This window comes from Camellia sinensis, chromosome 7 (genome assembly GCF_055761805.1).
Source record: "Camellia sinensis isolate YWXY chromosome 7, ASM5576180v1, whole genome shotgun sequence".
NCBI lineage: Eukaryota > Viridiplantae > Streptophyta > Magnoliopsida > Ericales > Theaceae > Camellia > Camellia sinensis.
Genome location: NC_138967.1, coordinates 60,851,251 through 60,861,472, shown reverse-complemented (window position 1 = coordinate 60,861,472; position 10,222 = coordinate 60,851,251). Strand labels below are relative to the sequence as shown.

At 34.1% G+C, this 10,222-nt stretch overlaps 2 long non-coding RNA genes across 3 annotated transcripts; both read left to right on the top strand.

The window, feature by feature from the left end:
• The first annotated feature begins 1,198 nt into the window (after positions 1-1,198).
• On the top strand, positions 1,199-6,018 carry LOC145794670 (uncharacterized). 2 transcript variants are annotated; one of them, XR_014334601.1, is made up of 7 exons: positions 1,199-1,509; positions 2,232-2,339; positions 2,591-2,693; positions 2,855-2,928; positions 4,557-4,665; positions 5,380-5,475; positions 5,922-6,018. It is a non-coding gene; the product is annotated as an uncharacterized LOC145794670 (long non-coding RNA). The 2 variants fall into 2 exon arrangements; XR_014334600.1 differs by lacking the exons at positions 2,855-2,928; positions 4,557-4,665; positions 5,380-5,475; positions 5,922-6,018 and having other exon boundaries at positions 2,591-2,837.
• Positions 6,019-6,028: 10 nt separating this feature from the next.
• On the top strand, positions 6,029-6,755 carry LOC145794669 (uncharacterized). The gene is made up of 3 exons (XR_014334599.1): positions 6,029-6,107; positions 6,209-6,289; positions 6,620-6,755. It is a non-coding gene; the product is annotated as an uncharacterized LOC145794669 (long non-coding RNA).
• Positions 6,756-10,222: the final 3,467 nt, after the last annotated feature.

Below are 10,222 nucleotides of genomic sequence, written 5' to 3'. Positions count from 1 at the left end.
CATATCTTAATCTTTTGAGCTATAGGCTCTACACTGTCGCCACTGAATCTATTCTGGGAAGTACCCTAAAAAAATGAAATTTTCTCTCTCAAGTCATTTCGAATTAAAAAGATGTGAAAGCGTTCTGAGATGTGCAATGAGAGAGAAGAAATGTCATGATTGAGGTTTTGATTCAACAATAATAGTAAAGCCACATTCATTTGGGTTTTTCAATTCCAATAAAATGAAATCAAGTATGAGTTGGCGATCTAAACATGTATGGATAGAACTTATAAAGAGGTCTTGAAAAACAAGTAATTTTTTTTGGGTCTCTATCATTTTTTTAGGTTTATTGGGGTTCTTATTGGTTGGAACTTCTACGATCATACGGAGCTTGGTCGTGTATGACATGATTATCAATTTTTTTAGAAAATTACCACCAAAAAAAAAAAAATCTAAAATTTGACTCTTGTAACAAAATAAACCCTAAGTTTTTTATTTTGTTAGTTTAAATCCTAATTTTTTTAAAAAAAATTATTTACAATCTAAACCATTACCCTATTTCCGTTAAGTAAAATCGATAAAAGAGAAATAGTATTTTAAACTCAATGTAGTAAATGTCCAAAATACCATTTTTCATTAAATTTAATGCCTAAAATAGTATTTTTCGGTCTGTTTTACTTAATGAAAATCAGAAAATGGTATAAATTGAAAACAAATTAAAAGTTTAGGGTTTAAATTAATAAAATTAAAAACTCAAGATTTATTTTGTTAAAATGGTCAAACTCTGAGGCTTTTCTTTTTTATAATTTCCCCAATTTTTTCATAGGGAAAATTGCAAAAAATCCCAAGATTTAATCTTTATGAAATTAAATTGTGTTTCTAATTTTTAAAATTTAAACTTTGATTTCAACAACCTTGGCCATCTATCTATATCTGCTAACAATTTATATTGACTAATCTAAGGAAATTGGATAGGGTTGGGTTGGGTTGGATTGGATTGGGTTGGGTTGGATAGGGTGGGAAAGGAAAGAGAAAGGGGAAGGGGTTAACAACTTATATTGACTAGCCTAGGTAAATTGGGTTGGGGTACACTACAGGAATTTGGAGATTTAACGGCGTTTAATTAATGGCGTTTTATTAAACGTCACTTTTTTTTTAAAATTAACGACGTTTTTTAAACGTCGCAATTGTTATTAATTAAAACGGTGCCGTTTTGTGATCAGAAGACGTTTGAAAAGCGCCTCCAAATCCGTCTCTCCTCAAGCCCTATCCTGTCTCTCCAAACCTTTATCTTCAAACCCTATTTTGAGCACCGCCGTCTACATATTCGAATCTCTTCCTCATCTCTCTCTTTCTCTCAGAGGATCGAATCAATATGAAGTTCTCTCTCTCGATTCGGTGATTCTTCTTCAACTCGGTGATTCTTCTTCTTGAGCACAGAGCGATTGCGATTTCGAAGTTCGATTTTGAGCACCGTGATTTGGAACTCTTCTTCAGATCCGTGATCTTCGTCTTCTTCGATCAGAGGTTAGATGTTTCTTCTGTGCTCTGTTCGGAAATCTTCGCCTTCTTAGATGTTTCTTTCTTAGATGTTTCTTCAGCTCCGTGAATCTCTTCTTCTGTGCTCTGTTTTCACTTTTTGCTTAAATCATTTTCTTCTTCGTTTCTAGTTTTACTTATTGTTCTGTTCAAATCACTATTAGGTGATGATCGATGATTCACTTCAGTTTGTCTCTATTTGATTTTTTCTTTCTTTGCTTTTTAGATCTGCATATATACATACAATTTAATTTGTCTATTTATGAATTATATGATGTATAAAATATGTGTGTGATTTCGTTTTGATCAAAGCAATCACTTGATTTTCTTTTTGGTGGTTGTGATTTTTTTTCCCCCTCTACATTTTACTTGAATTTCTGAAATCTGGAGAATTATGGTGATTATGATTCACATAATTATGGAGGAGTGAAAGGGACATAGTAATTTTAGAATTTGTTGAACATGCCAATTGTCTAATATAAAATTATTTGAATTAAAACTAATCAAAAGAAAATGAACATAGTAATCAGAGTTTGAATTTAAATTATTTTAATATGATTTATTTTTTATATTTAATTAAATTTGCATTTAAAAAAAATAAGTCCTCAAGCCTGATCTTGTGAGTTTGGTGATCTGTGAGTTTTGTCACTCTCAACCTATTTCTGATTGTGTTTGAGCTGTCAGTATATCGTATCATTTGTCTTTTTCAGGTATAAAGGCACATACTGCAGTCAGGAGGTGGCTATCAAAGTCCTCAAGCCTGATCTTGTGAATAAAGATATGCTGAGAGAGTTTGCCCAGGAAGTGTTCATTATGAGGTCTGTTAGATTAAACCCTTGTAGGTGTGGCAGGCACTATTTATTTTTATTTTTATCTAGCATGAGTTAGTTCATCCTTTTCTAAAATTGATAGTGAAAGGAGTGCTCTTTTATGCTTATAGAGGTTGTGCCAGAATGTAGTAAAATTTTTCCAGTATATCTTCCTGAGGATTGCATAGAGGCAGTCACTTCGCTGGATTCTTCATTGTCCAGGTCAATTTTTTCAAATTTTTTTGGCTTCTTTGTTGCAGGGGTATTCAATTATTTAATCAATTATGTATAAAGTTCATCTGGGTCCAGCTGAAGAGGCTGCTTACTGTTTTTTGGCATGCCTTCAATCTGGATTGAAATGTGGTGATTTTCTAGACAACCTGAGATAGATTTGAAGTTTTGGGTTTGTACAGCTAAAATTGGATTGTTCGTACTTTCATGGAGATTGTTCTGGTTGGAAGAAGCTGACATTAAGAAAATTCTGCCTGTTCTTCTTTTTTTACAACTTATTTTGGTTATTGCAGGAAAATTCGGCACACGAATGTTGTACAATTCATAGGCACATGCACATGAACTCCAAACCTGTGCATTTTGACTGGTACTTCCAGTGAAATTTTTATTTGTATAATGCTATATGCTATTCTTAGGTGATAATATGTATCACCATAAGGTATATTATGTTGATGGAAAGGACTATTAATCTGAATTGGAATAAATCCAAAATGTGACTATTGTTCCAGCATTATGGTCTATTATAAGTTATAACCTTGTGTGAAATTCTAAGTGATAATTCATCCTTGCTATGAGGAAAATAATCACTTTTTGGGTGTAAAGTACAAAATTAATGATCACCCTTGATAAAGTAGTTTGGCACCTTTCTTTTTTTAGCTAATATGTGTATATATATATTACTTGCTGATAGAGATAACCTCTCAAAAAATCATCAATTATGCTATGAGGACCAAATTTGGGTCAGTACTTACTACTTAGAAATGAAGTGTATGGTGTCAATTCAAACTTAGTGTGGTATGGGTCAGGCTAAGAATAAATCTGGTCCACACATTTCATTTTTTGGATAGTTTTTGGGGTAAATTTGGGTACCCATGATGGGTCAACAAGGTAGTAATTTGATGGACATACCATATATGGTATTCAAAATTTAGTAGGTCACTGTAACATTACTCTGTATATATATACCACAAGAGATTGTTCATGCTTGCAATCAGTCAGCCATTGGCAAAGCTAGAGCTTAGTTTCTATTTTCCTTTTACGGTCTAGGATTTGATGGGTAGAAATGGAATTGTTGTTTATCGTTATATTGGTGAAATTCTGAACCCTGTGATCAATACTGGAAAATTGCTACAGATTGTTATTGGTTTATGAATTGAAAATTTGTTGCATTTCCAATGTTGAATGGACCCAATACAATAGTGGCTATATGATTGAAAATTTGTTATTTTGTTTTAAAAGTGCTTTCATTACTTCTAATTCGAACTTTATTGTTAATTCGACATAATCTCGTATTCACTACCACAAACTCATAGTGTACGTACCATGAAACAGTACGTATCTGTTGTAACATGACTTTGTGATGATATGTAACTTTCTGTGTGAGTGATTGGTTGATTGGCATAATTAAGGGAAATCATTGAGTTAGTTTTTATCTATTTTTTGAGGTTAATTAGGGACACCAGAGTTCATGGCTTCAGAAGTATATGCTCAGGAATACAATGAATTGGTTGATGGCTTATTTCTAGTTAATGACTAGATATAAGTTATTTTTCTGCCTTTTTATGCTGTTTCAAAGCCTTAGAAATGACTGATTTGTTTAAATTGTTTTTCCAAGTACAAAACATTTTTCAACAGAATCCTTCAATAAAAATTTCTCAAGGTCTTCTACTATGAATCCTTCAATAAAAATTTCTATAAGCAAATTTCTTTCTATTTATCTATTGTAATGCCAACTGTCAGGTTTGACAACTCTGCCTCCAGCATAGAGGCCATGTGTGATAGAAAAAATATATGGATTTTACAGTACTCACTTCTACATCGCAAATTATAGATGCGAAATAATATTCTTTCCATTTGAAGTTAATTATACTAGATTATGCTTCTACACATTTAATATTCTTGGCTTTGTTGTTGATATTATGCTTTATGTTATAGAAGAGTTGGTAACACTATATGATAGTATCTATGACTGAAATTGTCACCATTTTTTATCAGATGAGAATTCAGGAGAAAGACTGAAATTTTCAGAAGTACAACTGACAGCGGTGTCTGATTAGCAGTTAAATAATTGCCGGTGAAAATCAAATAAACAATATAAACGCAGGTAATTTAATGCATGTAAGTTAATGCACATTTAGATGGGCATTGCTGCACATTATTTCCATTGAAGCTCATTACAAGTCATTTGTGAAACAAAGGATTGGGGGATCTTTGATGTTTCAAGCCAATCATCCCTGCATTGTCATGTAAATAAATATATCTGTTAAGACCTTAAGTGAGGTAACTAGTGTTCAAAAGGTGTTGTCTATTTAATTGAGGTAACTAGTGTTCAAAAGCCAATCTTTGATCTTTGATGTATGTAAATAAATATATCTGTTAAGACCTTAAGTGAGGTAACTAGTGTTCAAAAGGTGTTGTCTATTTAATTGCAGTAGATGTCTGTAGAACCTGCTGGTACACTTCAGAAATGTGTGATCTTTTCTTTTAGTGGGCTTGAAATTTATTTTGCTAGTTTTTTCTTTTGTTCATGCGATGACAGATGGCTTGTTAAGCTTTTTGTAGCAAGCTATGCTATTACGTATGAGTGGCTATGTAGTGTCAGTGTCGATGTATTGCTTCTTATCAAACTGTGTTGTGCTGTGCTTATGGTGACATAATTTATGCGGCTGTTAAACTAATGAATTATAAAAGTTTACTGAATGTTATGATACATGCGGGACATGATCCGATTAATTATAGTATTTGTTTCATTTGTTATGTTAAAAACCGAGTTGATGATCGGTCTCTTTCTGAACTAACTGCTTTCTTTTATGCTTAGCCTGGTCTGGATTCCATTGGAATCGTTGCTATTTCTCATGGTTGCACTGGTGTGGCAGCACGTGCTTGCGGCCTGGTGGGTTTAGAGCCTACAAGGGTACGATAGTCTCCCCTTTCTTTCTTCTTTTTTGTAGTAGTTGTGGAGTTTATGTGAAGCATTTATGGGTTATGCTTCACTACTTCCAGGTTGCAGAAATCCTTAAGGATCGGCCTTCATGGTATTGCGATTGCCGAGCTGTGGATGTTCTAAATGTGCTGTTCTAAAAAAAATGCAGAGTGCTCGTTCTATAATTAATTTGCCCATTAATAGATTGTTAAATTAAGCATCCCAAGATAACAAATGCTTTCCACTTTGTTCTGGAGAGCAATTGTTATGAAATTTCACATATTAGCAAGTGAAGTAAATTAAGATAATTGTTGTATATAGGTCTATTAACGCAAGTCTTGCCCAATCCTTTTCTACTAGTTCTCTGTATTCATGTTCTCATTTTGAGCTTAACATTTCTTTATCTGATCTTGCTGTACACTTTTCCTATATTTCAGAATGTGCCCCCTGCAATACTACTTAGATTCCTGCGGGAGCACAGGTCAGAATGGGCAGACAATAGTATCAATGCTTACTCAGCTGCAGCTGTTAAAGTTGGTCCCTTTAGCTTACCAGGGTCTAGAGTTGGAAGCTTTTCAGGTCAAGTTATTCTGCCACTGGCTCATACTATTGAGCATGAAGAGGCAAGTAATTTCATCTTGATTTCTTCATTATCTATTCCAAAATTTTGAATATTTACTTGGAATTTTGACATAGATTGTACATTTCATTTCATGGATATTAGTTATTGGAGGTCATTAAGCTGGAAGGTGTTGGACATTGTCCTGAAGATGCAATAATGCCTAGAGACATGTTTCTCTTGCAAGTAAGTTTTGGTTCTTCATATCTTTGTCATATATTTAATGCTTGAATTATCACGGTCTGTAGGCATGTTGCCCTAACAAGCCTAAAGTTTTGGTTCTTCGTATCTTTTGTCATATATTTAATGCATGAATTATCACGGTCTGTGGGCATGTTCCCCCCAACAAGCCTAAAGTTTTGGTTCATATCTTCACAGAATTTTTTTTTGTAATGGGGATATTTTTAAATGTTACTACTAGTTCATTTTTACAAAGTCCTCGTTCTTTTTTTTATCCATTACTTTTTATGGCCCCAACCTTCTTGCTTAATGTCGTTGTTTATACTTTCCTAACAGCTATGGAGCGGAATGGATGAGAATGCTGTTGGCACCTGTGCTGAATTTATATTTGCTCCTATTGATGCCTCTTTTGCTGATGATGCACCTCTTTTGCCTTCTGGTTTTCGCATCATTCCTCTCGATTCTGGCAAGGTCAGCATCTAGAATTACGTTATAGTTGCTGTATTCGGCTATCATTCTTTCTCTTTTTTCTCTACTTTAAACTCTTCTTTGGACTTCCATTTATTTGATGAACTGGGACATTTTGTAGGAAGCTTCCAGTCCAAATCTTACCCTTGACCTTGCTTCTGCTCTCGAGATTGGACCAGCTGGAAATAAAGCATGTAATGATTATACTTCTAAAGGTGGCAGTACAAGATCTGTGATGACAATAGCATTTGAATTTGCATTTGAAGGTACAGTGGAGAATGACTTTGATGTTTGAAGTTTTATATCTTCCTTGTGGCATTATTGGATTAGATTGTAATAGTGTGTTCGTAGATGGATGCTAATGAACACAAAATTTTTTAACTTTGCATACTCTATTTAATAGGTCAAATCAAGAGGAGTTTTAAAAATCTAGTTTTTGAATTCCGTTGTCCCGAAGTGTAGCAATTGGTCTTTTTGGGGGCTTAAAATAAATTTTTTTGCTCTCACTGGTCCATGGTGTGTTCTTTCTTTCTTGACAGGTGTTATTTGGGAGTAGAGCTTCTCAAGTCTGGCAGTGAAGGAAGTGAAACCACCCTCAAAACCCTTTGGCATCACACAAATGCTATTATGTGCTGCTCTTTAAAGGTATGTGCCTTAAAATTTTCAGCTCTCTCTCTCTCTCTCTCTCTCTCTCTCTGTGACATGGGTCTTGAATTGTCTTCCTATGCTATTATTTTTAATTGTTTATTATTCACAGCTTCAAATTTAAAAGGTAATTGGACTTCCAAAAAGCTGAAAGATTTGTATTTTGCCAGAGTGTAAATAACCAGTTAAGCTAAGGACGAAGGGGTTGGCCTAATGGATGAGGCACTCCCTTAGTAGGTGTAATGTTTGGGTTTAAGTCTTACTGCCACGAGTGCAGCTTTGCTTCCCCTATTCCCCTTGTGTTGATTGTCAAAAAAAAACTCAGTTAATACAGAATAGAGGGTGATATGTCATAGAAACTTAATGAGGCATTCACCACATGTCAAACACAATCACCTATTAACTTTGCCTCTGCCAAGAGAGTGGTAGGTGTAAATTTTAATCCCAGTTCACTTTAGTATGTCCTAAATATTAAAAAAATAATAATAATTGTATGCCATATACATTTAGAGTTTCCCATTTGTTCTGTCTCGAGTAAACTTTGCCCCATTTGTTTTGATGGAAAATATTTTGATGGGTTGTTTCAGGCAAAGAAGAAAATGGTTGAATTAGTACATAAAATCATCAAAGCGAAAAGGAAGAACAGAGGCAGATCAGAAGTTGCAAAAGATATAGCTGATGTTTTGCTGAATGATGCAAGTGAAGAGCTAAATGATTATCTAATTTCCGATGTTTTTAATATTATAAGCCATATTAGTGTGCTTTTTATTCCTTTTTAATTTTTTTGGGCAAATTACACTTCTTGACCATTTTGATTTTAATTGATGTATTTAAAGTCTAAATTGTTGCTATTCTTAGGTATGCAATGTATTGTTTTTTATTTTTAATCTTGTTTTCAAGCTTAGTTTATTTATTATTTTAATAAACATCAATTATTAGTTTGACAGGTATTTTTTTTTGTTCAACCATGTAAAATTAAAAAATTAAAAAATTAAAAAATTAAAAAAAAGACTATGGCGGCGTTTAAAAAACGTCACTATATCCCACCTCAATGGCTAGATTTTAAAAATGTATAAATGTCTATGACGGCGTTTTCAAAAACGTCGCTAAATGTCATAGTGACGTCATAGTACAGCTAGGTAAGACATTTGGCGGCGTTTTAAAAACGCCGCTTATACTAATATAACGACGTTTTTCAAACGTCATAAAGTTATAGCGACGGCCACGTCATCGGCGTTTGGTACTAAACGTCATAAAAAGAATTGGCGACGTTTTTAGTACTTTTAGCGGCGTTTTTTAAACGCCGCTAAAAGTGAATTTTCCAGCAGTGGTAGAGTGAGAAAAAGGGAATGTGAAAGGGCTTTAACTTTTGACCAGATTAGTAGCCTTACAAAATCTAAACCACTAAGCTAGTTTTTTTTTTTTTTTTTATACCTAAAACACCCCCAAAACAGGATCTTTAGGATCCACTCTTACAAGCCAAACTGAGAGGAGTTAGTCGATCCACCTAAACCGTCGGACTTCCACCTAAGTATTTAGAGATTCGAACCCTAATCAATAAGGAGAGGATCGTACTCTTTTACCAACTAGTTGCTCTCCATTAACTTACTTAAAAGAAGAAAAATTTAAGCAGCGTGACATTCTTTTATTATATTTTTCTCCGATGTTTAACGTTATTAGAACCTCCTTTAAGTTTTTAAAATGGCATTGACCTCTCTTGCTTGGCGCATCAGATTAACTGGACCTTTTACTAATTTACCATTAGTGTTAAAGTCGAGAGCAAATTAAATTAATCTCCGTGAATATTTAACAAAATTACAAGGACTTCTTCAAGGCTTTTGATAATTGTCCTTTTAAAAAAAATGTCATACCACACTATACCAATGTTATTATTGCCAAGGAACTTATCCTTAAAATGGAGAATCAAGTGGAACTTGGGGATTGTAGACCCATAAGTTTGATTGGGTGTCTCTACAAAGTGTTGGCCAAGTTACTTTCAATGCGCCTGAAAAAGGTTTTAACCTCAGCAATTGATGTGCCTCAATTTGCATTCTTGGAAGGGAGAAATATTACTGATGGAGTATTGATTGCGAGCGAAGTAATTGATCGACGGAAGAAGGGACCGCTTATTAGGCTTGATTTTGCCAAAAAGTGTTGCAAGAGAGATTGATAAAATTCAAGCTCGATTTCTTTGGGGGGGAGATGATCTAAGGAAGAAGGTGCATTCAGTGAAATGGGATAATGTCACAGTAAGTAAAGATAATGGAAGTCTAGGAATTAGGAAAATTAGAGTGATGAATGAATGTTTGTTAATCAAATTGTGGTGGCGCTTTGGCACATTGAGGAATTTTCTTTGGAGACGTGTTTTACGCAACAAGACTATTGTTGGTTGCAGATCATGGTTACCTTATGGATCATCTTCCTATATTTCATCTTGAATTTGGAAAGATATCATGAAAGTTAGAAGTCGATGTCCGGCTTTATTTAATTTTTTTGTTTTGAATATCAAGTTCTCTCTTGGGAATGGTAAATCATTATCTTTTTGGTAAGATGGTTAGTTTCACAGATGTTGAGGGAGGTCTTTCCAAGACTATTTAGTCTGTATAGATATAAAGAGGATTCAGTGCATGATTTCTTGAATAGATGAAGGATCTGGCAAGTAGAGAGGATTTGTTTGGAAGGGCACTTAGACCATGGAAAGAAGATGATTTTATGCTGTTTCACAATCAGTTAGCATCACTACCACCACGTTACATTGGTATGATGTTCGGTTCATATGGATGGGGAGTTCTTCGAATTGTTTTTCTGTGAATTGTGTTTATGACT